General features: G+C 63.6%; 1 protein-coding gene across 2 annotated transcripts in view; it reads left to right on the top strand.

The window, feature by feature from the left end:
* The first annotated feature begins 9,076 nt into the window (after positions 1-9,076).
* The window catches only part of GTF2IRD1 (GTF2I repeat domain containing 1), a 54,579-nt gene continuing 41,983 nt past the window's right edge, over positions 9,077-21,672 (top strand). For both annotated transcript variants that reach the window (XM_056137620.1, XM_056137621.1), the window contains exon 1: positions 9,077-9,175. The gene's annotated coding sequence lies outside the window, so the exon portion shown is untranslated. The remainder of the gene's footprint in view (positions 9,176-21,672) is intronic.

A 21,672-nucleotide genomic window follows, 5' to 3' on the forward strand; every position in this document is an offset into this window, starting at 1 on the left:
TCCTTCCTTCTTTCCTTCCTTCCCTCTTCCCTCCCTCCCTCCCTCCCTCCCTCCCTTCCTTCCTTCCTTCCTCCCTCCCTCTCTTCCTTCCTTCCTTCTTTCCTTCCTCCCTCCCTTCTTTCCTCCCTCCCTCCCTCCCTCCCTCCCTTCCTCCCTCCCTCCCTCCCTCCCTTCCTTCCTTCTTTCCCTCCTTCCTTCCCTCTTCCCTTCCTCCCTCCCTCCCTCCCTTCCTTCCTTCCTTCCTCCCTCCCTTCTTTCCTCCCTCCCTCCCTCCCTCCCTCCCTTCCTTCCTCCCTCCCTCCCTCCCTCCCTTCCTTCCTTCTTTCCTTCCTTCCTTCCCTCTTCCCTCCCTCCCTCCCTCCCTCCCTCCCTTCCTTCCTCCCTCCCTCCCTCCCTCCCTTCCTTCCTTCTTTCCCTCCTTCCTTCCCTCTTCCCTTCCTCCCTCCCTCCCTCCCTTCCTTCCTTCCTTCCTCCCTCCCTTCTTTCCTTCCTTCCTCTGTCCCTTCTTTCCTCCCTCCCTCCCTCCCTCCCTCCCTTCCTTCCTCCCTCCCTCCCTCCCTCCCTTCCTTCCTTCTTTCCCTCCTTCCTTCCCTCTTCCCTCCCTCCCTCCCTCCCTTCCTTCTTTCCTTCCTTCCTTCCTCCCTCCCTTCTTTCCTCCCTCCCTCCCTCCCTCCCTCCCTTCCTTCCTTCCTTCCTCCCTCCCTTCTTTCCTTCCTTCCTCTGTCCCTTCTTTCCTCCCTCCCTCCCTCCCTCCCTTCCTTCCTTCTTTCCCTCCTTCCTTCCCTCTTCCCTCCCTCCCTCCCTCCCTTCCTTCCTTCCTTCCTTCCTTCCTCCCTCCCTTCTTTCCTCCCTCCCTCCCTCCCTCCCTCCCTCCCTTCCTTCCTTATTTCCTTCCTTCCCTCTTCCCTCCCTCCCTCCCTCCCTCCCTTCCTTCCTTCTTTCCTTCCTTCCTTCCCTCTTCCCTCTCTCCCTTCCTCCCTCCCTCCCTCCCTCCCTTCCTTCCTTCCTCCCTCCCTCCCTCCCTTCCTTCTTTCCCTCCTTCCTTCCCTCTTCCCTTCCTCCCTCCCTCCCTCCCTCCCTCCCTCCCTTCCTTCCTTCCTTCCTTCCTCCCTTCTTTCCTTCCTTCCTCCCTCCCTTCTTTCCTTCCTTCCTCCCTCCTTTCTTTCCTCCCTCCCTCTCTCCCTTCCTTCCTTCCTTCCTTCCTTCCTTCCTTCCTTCCTTCCTTTCTATTTCTGAGTCACACTCAGCAATGCTCAAGGGTCACTCCTGGCTCTGCACCCATGAATCACTCCTGGTGGTGCTGGAAACTGTCTCGGATGCTGGGGATCGAGCCCTGGTTGGCCGCAGACAAAGCTCCGTTGCTCCATTGCCCTGGCCCTTCCCTCGCCCTTTCTCAACAGCTCTGCCCTGGAAGGTTCTTTCTTTCTGCAGGTGAGCTGGGGGTGCCGTAACCAGTGCAGCTCGTGGGGCAGTGAGGGTCCTGGCCGCACTTTCTGCCGTCCCCATGTCCACCATCCGAGCCTTGCCCCCACCCCCCAGGATGAGCCCCTTGGGTCCTGGAAGCCGATGCCCCTCAGGGTCTAGCTGCTGCCCCTGGGGGCCTGCCTGGCCGCAGCCCTTCCAGCCCCCAGGGGAGGAGAGCAGGGAGCCCCTCCACACCCAGCCAACCCACTCGAGGGCACCCTCGGTCCTCCCTGGACCTCCAACCTCCCTTCTCCTGGGCAGAAAGAGGGCCTGTGGGTGTCTGGAACATCCCTGCTCCCCAGGAACCGTTGACCGCCCCCCTGGCCCCAGCTAACAGCCCCGGGAGTCTCAGTTCTCCCGGGTGCAGTGTAGGAGCGCCCCCTGCTGGCAGGGTTCGAGACTACCCCTCGCCCTGCGGGTTTCTGTTTGACTGAGCCCCAGACGTACTGATTTAAGGGGGGGCCCCGACCACAGCTGGGGGGTCTGGGCCCCACAGTGGCTCTTTAGCTTGTTCTGGAAGCTGGGAGGGACACCCCCGTCCCCGCCGTGCCCACCGCGCCTCCAGCTCGGGAGGCAGTGACCGCACAGCTCTCCATCTCAGAGTTTGCCAACAGCACCGCAAGTGAACCAGGCGTCTGGGCAATTATAATCACGTTATCATTATTGTTGATAATTCTGATCGTAAGCATCAATTATGAGCAGGAGTGGGGCCCAGCGGGGCGGCAGGGACACCCCTGGGAGGCGGCCGGGCGCCTGCCTCTCTCCCACTCGGTCACTGTGGCTCCCCCCTGCACCCCCCACCTCGCTCCGCCCTAGGCCAGGAGTCCTTGCCAGAGTCTGGGGCAGGGGTGCTGGGGACTGGGGGTCCCAGGCGACCTCATCCACTGCGTCCCGGGCAGTGTCGTCTCCTCCTGCCAAGCCCCACTCTGCCTCCCAGAAACTATTAAGGCCCAATTATTACCAGACAGTCGTTCCAAATTGATCCAGCCGTGACTCACGGCTCAGTGGCAGTCATGGCGGCGGCCTGGCTCAGTTACACGCTTTGCTCTCCTCCTGGAAGGTTCCAGAGGGGAGAAGCAGGCAGGGAGCAGGACCAGCGAGACACCGGGACTCCGGGTAGCCCAGAGACAGAGTGCAGGGACGCAAGGAAGCAGAGACACAGAGACAGGAGGTGCAGAGATGCAGAGATGCAGAGATGCAGAGACGCAGAGACAGGAGATGCAGAGATCCCGTGACCGCCAGCAAACAGGTTTTAGGGGTGGGTGGGTGGCGGGTACTGGGCAGCCGACCAGACGGGCAACGGCTGAGACAGACAGACAGAGCCAAGCACACATCCTGGGGGCGTGAGGACGAGAATGGCCGAGAGGATGGCGGGGCGGGGGGGGGGGGGGAGGCGTGGAGGGGGGAGTTGGGGGCCGAGGCCGTGTCCCTGGGATCAGTTCTTCATTTACTCAGCGAATGTTCGCGTGCCAAGGGCTCTGGGGAACACTGAGGCACACAAGGGCCCACTCCTGCCCTCACACACGCTGGGTTAAAGGGGCAAAGCAGACAGGATTGAACAGCCCAGCCAGGGCCACACCCTGGGCGGTCCTGGGCCAGGCACAGGGGCCAGCTGACAAGGACACTCGGGTGTAGGGACTTGGGGCTAAGGCAGGGGCCTGTGGCATGTCTTCTCCGGGGCCCCGGAAACTCCACAGAGGGAAACACCTGTTTTAGTCCTGCCTTGGGCACGGGGACCCCTGACCTCTGCACCCCACAGGCCCTTCTAGCCTCCCTTTTTTTTTCTTTTTGGGTCACACCCAGTGATGCTCAGGGGTTACTCCTGGCTCTGCACTCAGGAGTGACTCCTGGTGGTGCTCGGGGGACTATATGGGATGCTGGGAATCGAACCCGGGTCGGCCGCCTGCAAGGCAAACGCCCTACCTGTGCTATCGTTCCAGCTCCCCTTCTAGCCCCTTTTGCAGATGTGAACACTGAGGCTGGGCAGGGGGAGCTGTCTGTGCCCGTTGCTCTACAGCTGCTCGGCTGAGTGCTGGGCCGAGACACACCCAGGAAGCACCCCCGGGCCCTAGTCTTCCCTTTGACCTTGTTTCTCTCATTCCTGGGGGAGTTTGCTCAGGATGCTCTTTCCTGTCCTTTCCTCCTCCAGCAGTGGTTCCGAGCCGTCGGGGGACGCGCTGGAGAATCAAGCCTGCTGGTCCTGCAGGTTGCTGGGGGGCCCCAGGTTGGAGCAGCACCTGGGAAGCAGAAGCCGAAGTGGGGGGCACGTGGCAACCCCCCCTGTGTGGGAGGGTCTGTCTGCATGGCAGGCGCTGGGCTCCCCCAGGACGCTCCAAGCCTCCTCTATCAGACTGGCAGGCGGAAGAGGTCAAGCACAGCTCCATCAAATGTGAGCAATGGCTGTTGCTAGAATGTTCCCTGGGAGTTGGGAGCAGAGAATGAGCGCTCGTGGGACCAACTGTGACGGGATTTGAGGGCTCAGCGCCAGGCCCCTGACCTGCTGCCCCCCTCCCCCGGCTGTGTCTGACTTACAATCGAGGTTTATCTGATGGTGGGGTCACGCCTAAGTGTGCTCAGTGGCTTCTTCTGGCTCCGTGCTCAGGAAACCAGGTGGCACTGGGTTTTGAGCCCAGGCTTCCCACAAGCAGAGCATAGGCGCTAACCATTGGACAATCCCACTGGTCCCTGTAGACTAGTTTGTTAACAAAGAGGGTTTGTGTCTTTAAAAAAAGGGTTGGCGCAGGGGGCTGGAGCCATAGCACAGCAGGTAGGGCGTTTGCCTTGCACGCGGCCGATCTGGGTTCGATTCCCAGCATCCCATATGGTCCCTTGAGCACCACCAGGACTAACCCCTGTGCATTGCTAGGTGTTGGGTAACGTTGCTTTGTCCTTCAACAAGAAGCTTAGGTTTATCTGGTTACGCCCATCAATCTGGTTACACCCATCACAGTGCTCCTGAAGCACTTCCACTTCCATTGTGTTTATCTGTAAACAGTCTTCCCTATGCTCTCCTTCCCACCCAGTTAATCAGCTTTCCCCTTAATCAGACTTTGTTGGGCTGGAGCGATAGCACAGCGGGTAGGGCATTCGCCTTACAAGCGGCCAACATGGCCGACCCGAGTTCGATTCCTCCGCCCCTCTCGGAGAGCCCGGCAAGCTACCGAGAGTATTCGATATGCCAGACACAGTAACAACAAAGTCTCCAATGGAGACGTTACTGGGCCCGCTCGAGCAAATCGACGATCAACGGGAGGGCCTTTACCTTTACCTTTTACCAGACTTTGTTAATTTGTAAGATCAGTTTCCCAGAAATCTATGATTTTATATGTATGAGTGAAATATTGCCTTTCTCCTCTCCTTATGCCTTATGAACAGTTTACCTTAAAGTAATATCCTTTTTGTATAGATACAGGAAGACCATTAACATTATGCTTTGTAACTTAGGATTTGATTGGCCTTGAATATTATTCACTCCCGGCCATCTTCTTTCTCGACTTAAGCCTCAGTTGCCCTTAGTTCCTAACACCCCAAAAGCAGGGTCCCGACGAGGGACTGAATGGACCCAGGGCAAGCGGTGAGCTACCCTGGCAGGGAAATGGGCCAGGCCAAAGTGCCATGATTCTTAACTATAAGAGTTTGATCATGGACAAATGCTGTCATGATCCAAAGGTAACGACGAGACTAGGATCCTGCTAGGGGTGGGAAAGACTATCTGGCCTGAGCACCGTAGTCTGAGATCGAGATGGCCCTAGGAGAGCAATTCTATAAGTTTAAGATTTCTTACTGTATCCATACAAAATGATTTATATTATATTCTTATATGCTTGTCGGACAAGGAGAGGAGAGGCACGCCCATGGGATTATGCTCTAGGGTGGGTCCTCCTGCTGAGGAAGGATCCGTCCTAGGAGCGGTCTTCCCTGAGGCCAAGATTTCTACCCCTGTTGATCTCCACCCCTATTGATTGTGACCACACCTATATGTAATTGTTTCCCCCCCATTCTCTTGGAGAGAGATATAAGGAGATGGTAGATTGGGCAGGGGGGAGCAGAGACGAGGAGAGACAGAGAGAGACAGGAGCAGAGACAGATAAAGAGAGAATCAGAATAAAGTACGACGAATACCTACCAGCCTGGCCCTCGTTCCTTCCTCCGCCTGACCATCGCCATCGACCTCTCGGGGTGGGAGAAGGGTGAGACTACCGAACGCGGGCGGCGGGAGAGATAGAGCCACCGCCGCTGTGGGTGTGCTGCGCCCCTCTTGTGTGAGCTTACACACTAGGTGTGACCCAAAAAGCAAAAATGAGAAAAAAAAGAAAGGAACCAACTAACAAACCAAACTGAGCTGTCTTATGGATGGGCCCCGGAGGACGGACAAGCTGAAGCTTCTCACGCTTGTGGCCCTGGTTATAGCCCTGCACTAAAAACAAGACTGTTTTCCAGGCTGAGGAGGAGGAGGAGAGGAATGCAGAGAATGATGCAGAGAATGATGTGTTTGGGACTGGAGTGATGGTACAGCAAGCAGGGAAGGCGCTGGACTTGCATGCGGCTGACCTGGATTCGACCCCCAGCCTCCCATATGGTCCTCAATCACCACCACAAGTAATTCCTGAGTGCAAAGCCAGGAGTAACCCCTGAGCACTGCCAGGTGTGACCCTCAAACAAAAAAGCAAAAAATAATATTAATTTTTTTTGGGGGGAGGTGCCACATTCAGCTGTGCTCAGAACTTACTCCTGGCAGTGTCTGGGGTACTGGGGATTACGCCCAGGCAAGCACCCTGCCTCTTATACTCTCTCTCTGGTACCTAGCATTACATGTTGAAAGGAACATATTTGGCTCTCCACACAACCCAACGGAACTTTTTGGGGGGGGCACGCCCAGTGGTGCTCAGGGTTTTTTTTTTTTTCCTTTTTGGGTCACACCCAGCAATGCTCAGGGGTTATTCCTGGCTTTGCACTCGGGAATTACTCCTGGTAGTGCTCAGCGGACCACATGGGATGCCGGCGATTGAACCCGGGTCGACCATGTGCAAGGCAAACGCCCCACCCGCTGTGCTAATGCTCCGGCCCCGGTGCTCAGGGTTTACTCCTGGTGGTGCTCAGGGGACCCTATGGGACGCTGGGGATCGAACTCAGGTTGGCTGCGTGCAAGGCAAACGTCATCTCTGCTGTACTATTACTCTGTACTATATCCCCAAAATGAACGTTTTTCGTATCTCTTAAGTTTAAATTACAAAATGTTATATTCATTGTTTTGGTTTCCGAGTTGGGTTTTGGGCCATCCCCAGCAGTGCTCAGGGCTCACTCCTGGCTCTGTGCTCAGGGATTACTTTTCTGGGATCACTTCTGAAAGTGCCCAGGGTACCACGGTTTGACTACCTGGTCACAGGGACCTCCCAGCCCGGGGCGCTGCTGGTGGTGGAAGTCGGAGACCCTGAGGACAGTCAATGCTGAGTATGAGGGAGAAACCGAACCTTCCAGAAGAAATCCTTGGCATGCAGGGGGGCCCAAGGAGACAGGAAAGCGGCAGATGGGGCAGGAGAGGTCTCAGGGCCCACCACAAGCCGCTGGGCTGCCTTCCTCTTGCACCATGGAGACTCAGAGGTGCGGGGGTCACCGTCCTGACTCCATGGAGTCTGACTTACAGTGGGAAGGTGCTGGCCTGGCACACAGCCGACCTGGGTTCGATCCCCGGCATCTCAGATGGTCCCGGGAGCACCGCCAGGAGTGATCCCTGAGTGCGGAGGCAGGAGTCAGACCTGAGCACGGAGGGGTATGACCCTCACCACCCCCCCCCCACCAAAACAAAATGAGGTTGGAGGGTGGTGGGGTCACTGCAGGGGGTGTGTCCAGGGTGGGGGGACAGCCTGCACCGCCTCTTTCTGGTGTGTCCCTCCGGACCCAGCACCGTAGGGTCTGGCCGTGTGGCATGTGACGACACCCAACAGTGACCCCAGAACATACTAGGTGTGAAGGTGGGGCCAGAGCCCGGTCACTCATAGGTCAATCTGCTGTCCCCGAGAGTCCCTAGTCTACCTGGGTTCACTCAGGGGGGAAGTTCTGGGGAGCCCTGGGGTGGGGGTGGGGGGCAGCATCCCCCCCAACTGATGCTCCCCAGACCTGCCTGCAGAGGGCAGCAGGGGGCGCCAGCCAATCCCAGCTCCAGAGGCGCCTGGCACCGGCCCCGCGGCTGAAGCTTCTGTGCCCAGAATCCCACAGCCGGCGGCCGTGCCAGCCCTTCCTGGAACCCGCTGCCCGCCGAGGCCCCGCTTCCCGGGCTGCTGCACACGAGGGCAGCAAGGCGGCACCGCCATCAGGATGAGGCTGTGGGGACCCCCAGTCCCCCGCAGCTGGGGCTGAGGAAGAGGTTGTCACAAGACAGGGACAGGAGGTGACCCGGCAGGGCAAGAGCAGGACTCAGCCCCAGGAAAGGGACCGGCCCCCGGCAGGGTCACGAGGGCAGCCGGGAGGTGCCCGGGGACCCAGATGACCCGGACCCCAGGCGACAATCGCCCCAGCAGCCTCTCCCAGGGTCACTGGTCCACATTCTTGACCATAATAAACAAACGCTGGCCTGCTCTGGGAGAAAGGGGCTTCTTCCAGGGGGCCCTCCTGGGTGTCCCTGCCTTCCCTCCGCTGAACTGGGCCACTAGCTCTCACGTTGGTCCCTATTCCCGGCCTCGCTGGACCCACAGTGGGCCTGGACTTCCGAAGGGGACATGGAGGCTGGGGAGGCCAGGCTGCCAACTGGGGAGAGCCAGAGTGGACCCCCCTGTCTCTGGGGCTCTAGGGGGAGCAGGCCTGAGTGCCCGGGGGTGTCGCCAAGCCTCTGGGCCTTAAGGGAGACAGCAACAGTGGCGGTGGGCAGGGCCTGGGGCAGGCACAGGGGACGGGACCCTCAGCAGGTTGGCGGCAGGGAGCTGGATGCGGCTGCGGGCCACCCCCGGCAGGGCCCCTGTAGCCCTGCGCTGGCCCTTGGCCCCATCCGGACCAGGGTCCCCTGCACCTGGGTGGGTGGGGGGGTGCCGGGCGCCCCCCACGCCCCCTCCCCCGGCTGGGAGCGGAGCCTGGGCGCGCGCCCACCTTGCCAAGGACGGCCGGTGGCCGGTACGGGGCGGGGCGTGCCGGCCGGACCCCGGGGTGCGACCTCGGCCGGGTCCCCGCCCCCCCACCCCAACCCCGGCGTGTGTGTGTGGGGGGGCGGGGGGGCGACAAAAGGCCCAGGGGGGCGCGCGCGGCGGGGGTCGGGGGGCGTCTCGGGGCGACCTCGGCCCGCGCGCCCCGGCCCACGGACCAGGCGGCGGCGGCGGCGGCGGCGGCGCTAATCCGGGCGCGCGGGGGCGGCGGCAGCCCGGGGGGCCCGCCCGGAGGCGGCGGCGGCGGCGGCGCGCTCCCCCCGCCGTGCCCAGGCCGGGGCGCGGGGCGGGCCGCGCGGGCTAATCCCGCGTGCGGATGGCAGCCAATGGAGGGTGGTGTTGCGCGGGGCTGGGATTAGGGCCGGGGCGAATGGCTGGCAATCTTACTGGGATTACAGAACAAAGAGGCTCCCGCCCGCCCCGCGCCGCCGCCGCCGCCGCGCCCCGCCCCGCCCTCCGCCGCAGCCGCCCGCCCGCCCCCGGCCCGCGCCCGCCGCCCGCCGCGCCCGCGCCCCCCGAGGCCGAGCCTGGCCGGGCCGGGCCGGGGCGCCGCAGCCGCCGCGCGCGGGACCCCGCAGGTAGGAGAGAAACTTTGGCGGGGGGCCCCGCCGCCGCCCCCCGAGCCGGGGTCCCGCGCCCCGCGCGCCCCGGGCGGCACGTGACCGGACGGCCGTTGGGGAGGGGGCGCGAGGGCCGCGCGGCCGCCGCGCCCCCACCTGTCGGACGCGGGGGTGGGGGCCAACGCCGCCAACGCCGCCGCCGCCGCCCCCCACTGCGGCCGGCCGGCGGAGGAGGTCAGGGCGGGGCGGGGGTCGGGGCGCTCCCCGGGACCGGGTGGGGGGAGTCCCGGGTGGGGGGGGGCGCCCGGTCGGTGGGTGGTCCCGAGCCCCTTCGGATGGGGAGCCCGCCCGGGCCGCGAGTTCCCGGGGGTGATGACCTGACACCCCCCCCCCGCCCCGTGGGTGGACCAGGCCCTCCCCCCACCCCCGGGCTGGGCGCACAGGGGGACCCCCTGGCAGCCCCGGAGGGAGCCCCACTCCGGACAGCTGCCCCGGACCCGGGCTCCCCCGCACCGGCAGGGCTGGACACCGGGGGTGCCCGCTGGGAAGTCGGGGTGCCCGGCCGTGGGGGTCTCCTGGCCAGGCTCTGGGGGCGCCCCGGCTCTGCCTGCAGCGGGGGGGGGGGGCCGTGGCAGTGTTGGGCTGCTGGGAGCTGGGTGGGTGAGGGCAGCCCCCCCCCCCCCAGCTACTCCGCGCGTTTGGGGGGCGTCGCTCCCCCGGAGCAGAAGGAAAGGGTCCGGGGCAGCCGGCCCGCCGCGCATTTCAGCACCGTCATTCCGGGATGAAGGCAGGGCCCCCGCCGTGGCCGGGAGGTGGCCGGCCGGCGGCTGTCCTGGAGGGCACAGGTGCCCCCGTGGGGGCCGTGGAGGGCCAGCGGTCACTCTGGCCTCTCTCGGATGGCAGGGGGTCGGCAGGTCCCACCACCTGCTTGGGGGATGCGGAGATTTCTGTGCCACACCCCGTTCCGCAGCCGGCTCTGGGGGTGACCTAGAAAGTGGCAGCTCTGACTCGAGGGTCCCAGAGGACAGCGGAGGGAGAGCGGAAGGGGGAGGGGGTGGGATCCCCAGGAAGCCTGGGCTTTGGGGTCACCGGGAGGGCTGTGGACGCGGGGGTCCGCAGGAGGGCTCTGCCGTCCCCACTTTGCGGTGCCCTTAGGGTCACAGATGATTCCTTGACAGGCCCCAAGGAGACAGTGGGACCCCTCAGGGCTGACGGCCAGGGGGCTCCTGTGGCCTTGCTGTCTGCTGCGGGGGTTGCCCTTGGCCCCCCATAGTTCCACCGGCTCTTACCTGCCCCTTCCTGCAGTCTGCACTTGGGGGGAAGGTGGGACCCATCCGGGGAGCCTCCTTAAGGGGCTCAGACGCTCAGACCAGGAGGTCCCCCCTGAGAAACTCTGGCCTCGGTGCTCAGCCCAGCACTTTACCTGAGCGGCCACTGAGCCCTGCCTTGCCCAGTACTGTCCCGAGGGACCCCACCCTGCTGGGGTCAGCCTCCAGGGATTTGGGGTCTGCTATCCCAGAACCTGTCCCCTCCCTCAAGGGTTAACTGTCCCCCCAGGCCCAGAGCCATGGGGCGGGGCCTGGTGAATGACCAGGGGGCAAATGAATGGAGCCCTACTCCTCATCCAGTGCTCAGACCCTCTGAACTCCCCCCCCCCCCACATTTGCTCCAGCCAGGCCCCCCTCCAAACCCCAGCCCGGGCCTGGTCCCTTCCCTTGCTTCGCAGACCCCTTTCTAATGCCCAGCGCCCATCACGGGGGCCAGGCAGGGTCAGCGCTGCCCAGGGTCCCACGGGCAGGAAGTGGGGAGCGGAGCTGGACTTGGGGCCTTGCCTGGGAATCTGGGGTGCCCGGGAGGCCGTTTGAGGCAGGAAGCCAAGGAGGTGTAGTGGGGGGAGGAGGGGTTCCGTGGAGCTAGGGACCCCCCCCCCACACCCTGCTCACTTCTCTGCTGATGGAGTGAAGGGGGGCTGGGCGGGGCTGGGCCCCCGTTCTGGGGAGGAAAGTGACCATTGCTCGGGACCAGGGGGGGTGGATGGACTGGTCTCTCGGACCCCTTCCCCTGGGCCTGGGGGACCCCAGTGCCTGCCAGGCCCTTCCCTCTGCTGCCTCTGGGAATGGGGGTTGAACTGGGGGTTCAGGCAGGAGCTGCCGGGCCGGTACCAGGTGGAGGCTCCTCCGTGCTTGAGACCCCTTGCTCCCTGTCCAGCCGTCCCTGGGCAGCGACTGCTGGGACCAAGGAGTCGTGCGCTGGAGTCTGTGCTTGTCTGCACCACCTGGATCTGGGGCGGAGGGTGCCTGGGGACCCCCAATGTGGGGGACCGGGGAGAGGAATGAGTCAGGCCTGCCGTGCAGGGCTGCCGTGCAAGCTGTCTTAGTGTGGGTGGGGGTCTGTTTCCCAGGGACCCTTGGGGGACAGCACTGCCCCTCGCCCAGCTGAAGCAGAGGTGGGCGCCCCCCTCCCCCCCCCCCCCCCCCCCGCCTCATCCTTCGGGACTGCTGTGGTCTGGGGGCCCCTGGGGCAGGCCTGGAGGGACGGCCGGGGGGCGGGGGGAGTGAGGCCCCCGTGGCGTGGTGGCCGGGTTGGGGCTGTGATTGGGTGGGTGGGTGGGTGGGGCGCTGGCCTGCCTGGGTGCTGCTGGGGTCTGGGGTCTCCAGGTCTGTTTTCGGATTCCTGGAAGAGCCAAGGTAACAGGGGGTCTGCGGCTGTCCCTCTGTCCGTCTGCCTGTCTTGTCTGTCGTTGTCTGTCACTCCACCTTCCAGGGAGAACCCGGAAGACCCCCAGGTCTGTAACCCACCTCCATTAGCAGGCGGGGATCCTGTCCCCATATCGTGTGTCTGGTTGGTGCTGGGGCCACACTAGGGACTCGCCCTGGTGGGCTCAGGGCACTGTTTGGACTCCAGCAGCCCTCGCCCCCTCAGCCACCTGCTGGCCCCCGCTCCTCCCTGTCACTGTGTTGTGGGGGGGCGCGCGTCACGATGGGTCTCAGGGGGGTCCCCCAGCATGGCCCCTGTGAAGGGTGGGCCTGGGAGTTAGGGTCCCCTGAGGGGTGGTCTGGAGTCCCTCCGTGGGTCTGGGGTCCCGTGAGGGCGGGTCTGTCCACGGCCCTCCCCTCCGGAGCACGGGGCCCCAGCACCCACTGGCCTGCCCCTCTGGCCCGGGGCCCAGCCCGGGGAGGGCTTTTCGAGTCTCCCGGAGATGCTGCTGTACCCCCTCCCCCCTCCCCCGGCAGAGCTGGAATTTCACCCCAGGGTGTGAGTCACCCGCAGCCCCCGATGAAATTACACCTGCCTGCGGGCGGGGCCCTCGTGCAGGTGCAGGTGGGCGCGAGCCGAGGGCAGGGGTGGGGCTTGTGCAGGGGGTCTCTGGATGCCTCCAGGGTCCCAGTCCCTGGCCTCGTGTCCCCGCTCTCTGTTCCCAAGGTGTCCCAACCCTGGGGAGAGCAGCTGCGCCTGCTGGGGCCTACGCCTTGGCGCTGTGTGACCTCGGGCCCGTGTCTGCGTCTCTGGGTTCCAGCGTGGTCCGTTCTGAACAGGAGCGTCTGGATTTAGGGCCCAACAGGGCGGGTGACGGCCGGTGGTCACCACCTGGGGCTCCCGTGGCCCGAGGCCTGTGGGTCTGTCATAGCCCGTGGCCATGTCCTTGGGTTCTGGGGACAGCGAGCGTCCCTGCTGGGGAGGAAGTGACCGACTCCCCAGGCGGGGAGCTGGGACCCCGCCCGTCGCGCTTCTCCCGGGTCCGGCTGCGGGTGGCCCGGGGTGGGGTGGGGGTGGGGGTGGCTGGTGGTTGAGCTGGTTTTTCAGGCGCCGTGGTTTGGAGCCAGGTGGGGAGAGGGGCCTGAGGGCCGGGGGTCCCCGTCTCCCATCTCCCCGCCACAGCCCTGCACCTGGGACCCCCCTCGCCCCCCACACCTCCCAGCCAGGCATGTCCGGGGCTGCCGCCCCCGCGGGCGGAGGCCCTTGTGGGGGCCCTGGGGCTCCCCCACTCCCCAGCAGGGCCTTTGAAGCCCGGCATACGTGAGTTCCCAGACCCCCCCACTGGCGCGCTGTGTGGGTTCGGGCCGGGCCGCCGCAGGCACGGGAGCATGGCGGCTTCTGGGGGGTCTGGAAACTGCTCCCCAGCCCGGCCGGGAACCTGTCTCCTCCGACAGGTACATCCAGGACCCCCCCACTTCCTGGCCAGTGTGTGTGGGGGGTGCACCCACTTCCTGTTCTCTGCTCAGGGCACGGCCCTGCCCCCCTTGGCCCCTCTCAGTGGAAGGCACCAGCACTGGGGCCTGATGGGGGGACCTCCCCCGGGGTCACTCCAGGAGGCCGCCTGTGGCTGAGGACGCTCTCCAGGTTGGGGTGCTGTCGCTGCACAAGCACCCTGCGGGCGGGAGCACCCCGCACCCTGGCGCTCAGTGCTGCTGCTTCTCCGTGACACGCTGATTTGGGCCTTGGGGCCACACCCAGTGGTGCTGGGGGACCCCGTGGTGGCTAGTGACCGAATTGGGGACTCCCGCCTGCCCGGACGCCTCCTGCTTTGGGGGCCGCGTCTGGCGATGCGCAGGGATCACGCCTGGTGGGGCTCAGGGAGGCCTTTGTGGTGCTGAGGCCTGGACCCAGGTTAGCCGCTGTCTGGCCACTCTGGCCCCTGAACTCAACTTTTGTTTCTTGTTTGTTTTTTTTTTTTTTGTTTTGTTTTGGCTTTTTGGGTCACACCCAGCAATGCACAGAGATTACTCCTGGCTCTGCACTCAGGAATTACTCCTGGCGGTGCTCAGGGGACCATATGGGATGCTGGGAATCGAACCCAGGTCGGCCGCGTGCAAGGCAAAATGCCCTACCCGCTGGGCTATCACTTCAGCCCCTGAACTCAACTTTTAATGACTGTTTCATTGGTCCCTGCTCATGGGTCTCTGCTTGGATGTCACTTCTTTTGGGAAGCCTTCCTGGATGTCCCCCGCCCATGACATTGGGAACCTCACTGAGGTGTCTGGCTGCCCTGTGCCTGGCGGTCACCTCGGGGACGTGAGGGCTGTATTGCCTCTCCCTGGCCTCACTGCCCAGTGCCTGCCTGGCACGGGCATTGTGTTCTGGGAGAGAGAAGGGAGCCAGGTGGTGGGACGTTCAGGGTCGGGGGTTCGGGAGGCTGTGGGGGTTTCCGCACCCTTTGGTGTCTGACCCAGGCCCTCCGGGCCGGCCGCCATGGGGGTCCCCCTTCCTGCACGGGTGGCAGCTGGCATGTCGGGAGAACACAGGTGCTCCCAGCACAGCTAATCCTGCCTGTTTTGACCCGCGTGCCAGGGGTCCAAGCGTCTGCGTGAATGGAGCCGATCTGGGGTGTGGCCACTCAGCGTCCCCGCGGGGCCCAGCTTGGAGTATGTCATGGTTGGGAGGCCCGAGCACTGCGGGGGCTCTGGACTCTCGCCTCCCACCTGGGCCAGGGACTCTGAGTCTCCCTCCCCAGCTGGTCGGGGTGCTGGTTGCTCCCTTATCTTTGTACTTTTCTGCTTTTTGGGGGGAGCGCGCCCCTGGCCCCCCCTCAGAATCACTCCCGGCATACTCGGGGGACCCCATGGGATCCCGGGGATGGAACCCGGGTTGCCCATGTGCGAGGCACACGCTTTTCATGCCGGACTGTGGCTCCAGCCCCCGGTTTGTGACCTTTGTTACAGCAGCTTCAGTGGAACCTGTGTCCTCCCCACCCACCCACCTCGGAGCCCCTCGGTTCCCGATCACCGTCCCTCCCTTCCCCTCACCGTTCCACCCGAATTAATTGGCAATTTCCGGCCACTTCTGTGGCCACTGAGCCACGTGGGGCTGAGCGATGGGTCCCGAGCTCTGTTCGGGTCCATGCTCACGTCTGCGTGGCATCCCTTGGCATCCCATCGAGTCAGACTCGGTGTGAGTGTGTGTGTGTGTGTGGGGGGGTGTCTTCATTTCCACCTTCCTTCCTCCTGGGGCGCTTCCAAATTGTCCGGCTGCAGGGAGTCCGGGCGTGTGCTTCCCATGGATCCTGTGACAGCTCAGTGGACTGAACCCCTGGCGACAGAATCGTGGGTCCCGTGGTTGAGCCCGTGCGGTGGTCTCTCATTCGGCTCGTGGGAGTCTGTCTCAATGCTCCCTGCCTCGTGGTCCCCGATGGCTGCGCCCCCTCCAGCCCTCACAGCACAGGCCAGAGGCAGACCAGAAGTCAGAGGCACCTTTACACACACACACACACACACACACACACACACACACACACACAGCTTTGCCTTCACACCTGCCCTCCGTGAGGACTTTCCCACCATACATTCCAGACCTGGGGGGCTCCCCCCGAACTGCGAGGGAACTGGGAAGACAGACCCCAGCTTCCCGTGGAGAATGCTGGTGGGCGCGCTGACCCCCTGCCCTTTACTCTGTGTACCCAGACCTGGGTCTGTGTTTCACTGGGAGCTAGATGAGGGTTTGGAGCCCCCCCTGCAGCTCCACTGGGGGCTTGCCTAGGATCCGGGGGGGGCCAGTGTCAGTCACCCCCAGTCTCCTGGGGGATTCGGGGTCTCCGACCCAGGATTCGGGGTCTCCGGCCTTCCCTGGCTTCATCGCCATGGGGTCCTGCCTGTGTCTCAGGCCCACGCTCCCTCTGACAGCCTCATGGTGCCATGACGGGACCCCGGGTCCGGGCAGGGTGTGGGGGCAGGGGAGAAGTGTGGGGGAGGGTCCCAGGAGGGCTCGGAGGCCACACTAGGGGCCCAGTGGACCTTGGAGCTTCTACTGTGCTGCCCTTGGGGGTGTCACTGGCCTCTCTGCGCCTCTCCGACGGGGCTGAGGTCCCTGGGGGTCACCAGTGTGAGGACCCGGCAGGGGACTCTTGGTCCCTCTGGGCCTTCCTCGGCCCCTTGCTGTGCCCCATCTCAGAGTTTGTCCTTTAGAGCCCCCCATGACCCTCCCCTGCAGGCTGGGCGCCAGGATTACAGGGTGGGCCTCTTTCCCCCCCCTGCCCTGTTCCCTGCCCATCTGGGGGTGCAGCATCCGAGCCAGAAGCTCCCTCCAGGTCTCTCCTCCAGGGGTTGCCCTTGGAACGTCCGCAGCCCAGACCCCCGATGCCGAGCCCTGAGCCTGGTGGGCACAGCTCCCCAGGCGGCCCCCCTGGAGGCGTCCCACTCTAGCAGGCCTGTCGGCCAGGGATGGCCTCTCAGGTCTGGCCCGGCCACCGCCCAGCACCCACAGACCATCAACAGCAAGGGAGGCGTGGGGGCCAGCACAGCCCCGGGCAGACGAGCAGACTCGGGCCCTTCCCCAGTGCACCGCCACCTCCTCCGGGCAGTCCTCTTCACGTTGTCCTGTACTCCTGGCTCATGGCCGGCCTTGCATCCAATTCCATTTCCTTCCAGTGAAACCCGCGGGTCCCAGAAACTGCAGGATTGTTTCCCCCTGCGCATGGCGCCAGTCTGCCTGATTTTCAGTTGGGGAGGGGGGCCCTTCTCCTAGTTAGGGCACAAACACCTGCGCAGCCCATTGAGCCACCCTGCCCCGCCAGGCTGTCTGGGAGCCCCATTTCCCTGGCCTGCCACTCCGCAGGGCGGGGGGCCTGTTGGTGGCACCAGTGCATGGTGCAGTGTGGGGAGGGGGGAAGGGGGTGGGTGAGGGGGTGTGCCGGTCCTTGGCAGAGCCTGAGCAGAAACCCACCCTGGAGGGGTCCCAGGGACCCCCGTTCTGGGGCAGGGGAAAGAGGCAGGGCCAAGGCAGAGGGGGGGATTTGCCCTGCTGCTGAGCACAGAGGGTCCTGGGGGCCCATGTGGGCAGCAGCTTTGCGGGGCTTAGGTGGTCCTAGACTAAGTGGGCCTGGGCTGGAGCCCCCGACCTGCAGCTCCCGAGAAGCTGGAGGCCCCCGTCCCCGGAATCAGCCCGGGGTCCCCGTCCCTGATGCCCTCCGCCCGGCCTGGCCCCTTTCTGTCCTGGGTGGGCGCAGCCCAGTGAATTGGTGTTTTTTTTTCTAAGAAGGAGATTTCTGGGGGCTGCAGAGCTAGGAGTGTGGGGGAGGGGGCGCTTGCCTGATGTGCGGCCGACCCAGGGTCTGTCCCTGGCTCCACAGTTGGTCCCTGAGTCCCGCGGGTGTTCCACAAGAAGCAGGAGCCCCAGGTAGCCTGAGATGCCGCTGCCAGTGCTCGGCGTGTTTCGTGGCCATCAGGATGGCGTCCACGGAGGGATGCTGGGTGCGAGGGCGTGGCCTTAGCAGCTGCTCTGGGACCGCAGTGGGCCCTGCCCATGGCCCAAGAGACGGAGGCGTCCTGGGCTCGGCGAGGGGCCACAGAATTGCAGCTTCTCTCCCGGTGGAAGCTCAATGTAGTACTATGGACGGGGAGGACAGGCAGGGGCCTTGGTGGTGTGAAGCTGGTGAGGCCATCTGGGTCAGGCACGCTAGGCTGGAGGTCCCTCTGCTACAGGCAAGATGGACCGAAGCCCGGGGTGCTGGGCGTGGGGTCTGGACCAGCCAAGCCCACCGTCCCTCTCCCGGGCTGCGTCTCACGGCTCCCCGGCTCTCCGTGGCCTGCTGGGTGCTGTGGGGGGAGGGGCGCCCTGGCTTTGGGGGCCGCACCCAGCGATGCCCAGACTGTGTGGACACTGGCTCAGACCTATCACACTCACATGCGGAGTCCGTGTCCGGCGCTCGCCCAGAGCGAGGGGGTTGGTCCCAGGACTTGGGGCGCCCGGTGGCCAGGTGCCCCGGCTGGGGTCGGAGGGGGCAGGCAGGCAGCATCCCCGCGGCCCGCTGTCCACTGCCAGCTCGTCCCGCCCCACTGGGGCTGGTGGGGGACTGGGACCTCCTGCCGGTCCCCTCCCTGTCCCAGTGCCGCGGTGCCAGTGCGGGCGCGTCCAGCCTGGTGTGTCGGCTGAGGAGGCGTCTCTCTGTGTGTGTTCTCAGCTTCTTTTCCGAGCAGCCGGCATATGGCGCGGCTGGTGCGCGGGCGTGTTTGGGCGCCTCATGCCTTCTGGGGGCGAGTGTTTCCCGCCCGCCGGGGTGCTCAGCTGCTAGCCCGGACGCCAGGGAGCGGCGGGAATCCCAGGAGGTGGCGGTGGGCTCCTCTCCAGATGCCCCCTGGACTGGGGGGGCCTGGGATCACCTGGGCCCGGGAGGGAGCTTGAGGCCAGTGTCTGCAGGGCCCAGCTCCAGGGGGCAGCTGTGTGGGCACACCCCGGCCCGTGGCCGCTGCCCTCAGCTTGTCCCACCCTCAAACCCTGGGCCTTGCTGGGCGTCCACTGAGCCGTCTCCGTTATCTTTCATGTAAGGGATGTGGACATGCCCCCCCCCTTCAGTGGCCATTCTCCGAGACATTTCTCCCCCATATCAAACGCCAGCCAGGAGGAGGGTGTGTATGGTGGGGGTGCTCTGGCCGTCCCCCTCTCTCCATCTCACCCCGCCTGTGCCCCCAGATGCCCCTCAGCAGAGCTGCTCTGCCCTTACACCCACCTGGACAGCTGCCCCGCCAGCCTGGCTGCACGGATGGCCCTGGGGGTCACTTTTCCTTGAGTGACACTCAGCCCTGCCTGGGCGCTTATTTGCTCTGGGCTCACTGGGAAACCACGGCCATCGCCAAGAGCCATTCTCGCTTGTGACCCCAGGCGGCGCCTTGAGGGGCCCAGGGTGGGCCGGGAGGGAGGTGCTTTCCCCCCCCCCCCCCCGCCCCCAGCCTCTGTTTGAGAGTTTTGCACTGAAGCCCCCTCAGGTGTTCTTCCACCCCGGAAAAAACTAGGCTGTCAGCCTGGTGGACTTCAGGGCCCGGGTCGTGCCCCTGCTACGAGCATGTGTCGGCTCCGCGCCGAGGGTCCAGGAGCTGTGTGGGTTGGGGTCACACCCAGCTGTTCCCCTTGTTGCTCCCCGTCTGAGACTCTCGGGGATATGCTGGCCCGGGGTTCCGGGAGGGCAGAGGAGCTGACCCCCACGGTCCCTTCAGGGGCCAGTGACCTGGGGGACTTCCAGACCACTGTCTGAAGAGCACTCTGGGGGCTCTCTGCACCCTTTTCCTTCCCAGTGGGTGTGGGGGAGCCCCCTGCCTCTGTGTCTGGTCGGGGGGAGGAGGGACCGGGTGGCTGGACGCAGGTTCCCAGGCTATCCCCGTGCACATGGGTAGTGGAAGTTAGTTGGTGGCTGTACTTCTTGGTTCGACCCTGGGTGGGGGTCCCCACTCGCACCCTGCTTGGGGGCGGATTCTCCTCCAAGTGCTCAGGGACTCTCCTGGCAGTACTCAGGGAGTTCTCCTGGTGGTGCTCTGGGCTTCCGCGGGTAGATTGGTGGCGCTCTCCCTGATCCTCACACCTCCCTCGCTGCCCTTTGTGGTGGTGATGTTCGGGGTCACACAGTGGGGACCCCAGGGCGTGTAGGTGGTGCAGGGGATCAGACTCATGGACTCAGACCTCCAGGGCAGTCACGATGCCAGGGCCCCGGCCTGGCCCCCCCCCCCCCGTGTGCATGTGCTCACGTGTGCTCATGACACACACATGCTACATACATGGGATTACATACACCTGTGCTCATTGCTCACATGTACTCATTGCTCACACACACGCTTATATACATGCTCATAACACACACCTGCTCACATACACACATGCTCATACCTCACCCACATGCTTATACCTGCTCAGCTCACACACACGCTCACATACACATGAGCTTACGTGAACACAGGCGCTCCTGCACTCACCCTCACAGGCACACACTCTTGAACATCTCCCTTGCCTGTGAGGTCCAGCCCTGGCACCGTGGGTGACCGACAGCCCTGGGGTCGTCTCTGAGTGGGGATGTGGGGTAAGGCCGCGCACTGGGCGTCTCTTCCTGGGTGTGGCAGTGTGGGGTCCGCTCTGGCCCCTCGAGCAGAACGCTCACACCTGCTAGAGTCGGGGTCCTGGGGCTAGCCGGGTCCTCTGGTGACATGTCCGTGCTGGTCCCAGGGATACAGCCCAGGGCATCTCCCACAGGGTGGTGCTGCCTCCAGGCAGGCTGGTGGGTACGCATCTGGGGGGGGGGGGGTGGCCTCTACATGCTTCTGGCTCCAGGCATGTGGAGTGGACAGTCCTGTCTCAGGCCCCTCTGTTACTTCCCACTATGGGATGGAGATGAAATGTTGTCGTGGGGGACAGCTTTCTTTGCAGGGAAGTCGAGACCTGTCCCAGGGCCCCCACGTCCCATTCTGGGAGGTGATGTCTGGCCTGGTGGGCAGAGGGAGGCTTTATTTATTTATGGTTTGGGTCTGGGGGTCACACCGGGCAGTGCTCAGAGGTTACTCCTGGCTCCGTGCTCAGGAATCACTCTTGGCAGACTCGGGGGACCCTGTGTATGCTGGCGAGGGGACCCCAAGTGCCTGCACGGTGGACGCCCTATGTGCTGTCCATCACTTGGACCCCTCCTTTCGCAAGCTTCCTGCCCCATGCAGGTGCGTCTGTGTGTACAAGAAATGTGTATGGTTGGGGCTGGAGCGATAGCAACAGCGGGTAGGGCGTTTGCCTTGCATGTGATTCGATTCCTGGGTTCGATTGCCCAGGTTCAATTCCCAGCATCCCATATGGTCCCCTGAGCACGGCCAGTGGTAATTCCTGAGTGCAGAACCAGGAGTAACCCCTGAGCATCGCCGGGTGTCACCCAAAAAGAAAAAAAAAAGTAGAAGAAAAGAAATGTGTATGGTGACCGTGAGCTGCTTCCCAACCAGGCTGGCCACCGGCAGATGTTTGAAGGAGGGAACAGGGCCACCAAGCTGGTTGGTGACCAGTCGCCGTTGATTCCAATCTCGGTCCCTCCGTTCATTCCGTCCTCCCGTTCCAGTCTCAGGCTGCCCATTCTGCCTCCTCCCCGCCCACTCTCACGCCTCAGTTATACCGAACAATCACCAGGGGCTGGGGGTAGCAGTTCCACGTAGGTCAGATAGCACAACGTATGAAAGCCCTTCCTTCCGGGGAAGCTCTTCTAAGACAAAGCTCTCCTCCTGCCCGGAGATCAGCTCAAGGCGGAATTTCATCGAGGGGCACGTTTCTCCTTTCCTTAGTCCATATGCATTTAAGCAATCATCTTAAATTTACTTAATAATCTTTCTAGTCATTTTGTATGGACACAGTAAGAGATATATTAAGCTTGTAGGGTGGGACATCTCTCCTGGGGACATCTCACTATAGGGGCCAGACTACAGTTCTCAGGCCAGGTTAGTTCTTCCTAACCCTTGCAGGGTCCTTGTCCAGTCACGTCTCTTTGGATCATGAGAGAATTTTGTCCATGACCGTGCTCTTAATTATAAGTTTTGTGACACTTGGTCTGTCGCGTTTCGATGCCCGGGTAGCTTACAGCTTGCCCTGGGTACTGCCAGTCCCTTTGTTGGGACCCTACTTTTCAGGTACTAGAAACTAAGGGCAACTGAGGCTTACGTCGAGTAAATATGACAGGTGCCCAGGAGTAAATTAACTCCCAAGTTCCAAAAAAAAAAAAATAATAGCACTAGCTGTCTTCCTGTGTCTATACTTTGCTCTCAGGTAAACTATGCAAAGGACATAAGGAAAAA

Source organism: Sorex fumeus, unplaced genomic scaffold (assembly GCF_029834395.1).
Source record: "Sorex fumeus unplaced genomic scaffold, SorFum_2.1 ptg000126l, whole genome shotgun sequence".
Taxonomy (NCBI): Eukaryota; Metazoa; Chordata; class Mammalia; order Eulipotyphla; family Soricidae; genus Sorex; species Sorex fumeus.